This window comes from Microtus ochrogaster, linkage group LG2 (assembly GCF_000317375.1).
Source record: "Microtus ochrogaster isolate Prairie Vole_2 linkage group LG2, MicOch1.0, whole genome shotgun sequence".
Taxonomy (NCBI): domain Eukaryota; kingdom Metazoa; phylum Chordata; class Mammalia; order Rodentia; family Cricetidae; genus Microtus; species Microtus ochrogaster.
The window spans coordinates 51,540,467-51,541,772 of record NC_022028.1 but is presented as its reverse complement, the minus strand read 5'-3'; the positions used below and the strand labels follow the sequence as shown (position 1 = coordinate 51,541,772).

Below are 1,306 nucleotides of genomic sequence, written 5' to 3'. Positions count from 1 at the left end.
GGGGCCAACGGGGACGGAGCGCTGCGCACGGAGGGGGGGGCGGCCAGGGCGCACAGGGGCGTCCCGAAGGGGCGCAGGGGCGACGCGCGAGCTCTGCCCTGCAGCGAGGGCGGCGGCGGAGCCGGGGAAGGCACGCGAGGGGGAGCTGCAAAGCAAGGACCCCCACCCGCACCCGCCATCTTGTTTCTCTCCGGTCCTGGCAGCCGAGCGGCTAAGCCCCGCCCTCCCCGTGCCTTCCTATTGGCCAGGCTAGAGGAGAGTTCCGCCTCTGGGCGGCCGCTCTGGGCTCCCGGGTTCCCGCTTGACAGGCAGGTCGGGCAGCCAATGAGGGCTCGCCTCCCCGCCCCCGCCCCCTCGTTCGGTGGCGCTCGCTTTTTCTGTGAGGGTCGGGCTCGGCGTCAGTCTGGTGCGCTCACCCTCTGGGCTTTGGGGGCGACGTTTCTCTCCTTCCTCCTTCGGGGGTCGGGGCGGTGAAGATTGTTCTGGAAGAGGCGCCCCTTTTTCGGGGCAGGAACCTGGTCTGGGGGTCTTACCTGGTCTCCTGAGTCTCCCGTGTGGCGTGCAGGGCGGGCTCGGTCCAGTTTTTGAAAACTCCCCATTCGGGGGCGAGGGTGAGGTGGGCGAGTTGGGGTTCAGGGGCCGCTCAGGACGGCTCTGGAGGGGGTGTTGGGGATACGAGGGAGTGTGTGTAAGGTAAGAGTTGTGTACGTACGGAAACTCCCGCCAAAAATAACCTGGTCTAGCTGTTAGCTCCTTGTAGGCGAAACTGTTTCCCTGCGGCCGCAGCACTGCCCGCCGTTTGCTCCCGGGGACAGGGACTGGAAGTTGGGGGTGGGTTGAGAGACGGTTCCTGGGACTGCAGAAAGGGTAGAGGCGGGCACTGTCCACTCTTCAAAATCGCTACAGAAGTGTGCGTTCCCTCCCCAGAGGCGCCTTGCCCCTGGAGGCTTGGGGACTGCGCGGCTCTTGGCTGGGGCTGCTTCTAAGATCTTGACATTAGTAACCGGTCTAGTGCCCCCAGGGCTTTGGGAACCAGAACAGAGTTGCTGTCAGGCAGGGTTCTGTTGCCTTTGGCTCCAAATGGTGTTGTGTGCCTGCCTCATTTGGCTCCTCAGCCAGGTTAGTTTAAGTCACTCCTTGGGATTTAAAGGGCCTATCACTACGGTTGTCAGTGATAACTCTTAAAAAGTTAGTGTGTAGCCGGGCGGTGGTGGTGCACGCCTTTAATCCCAGCACTCGGGAGGCAGAGGCAGGCAGATCTCTGGGAGTTCGAGGCCAGCCTGGTCTACAAGAGCTAGTTCCGGGA

The 1,306-nt window shown here is 63.2% G+C and overlaps 1 protein-coding gene across 1 annotated transcript in view; it reads left to right on the top strand.

Annotated features, from left to right (window-relative positions):
- The first annotated feature begins 486 nt into the window (after positions 1-486).
- Brpf3 (bromodomain and PHD finger containing 3) overlaps positions 487-1,306 on the top strand; it is a 34,165-nt gene continuing 33,345 nt past the window's right edge. Inside the window, exon 1 of the mRNA XM_005360342.3 lies at positions 487-611. The gene's annotated coding sequence lies outside the window, so the exon portion shown is untranslated. The remainder of the gene's footprint in view (positions 612-1,306) is intronic.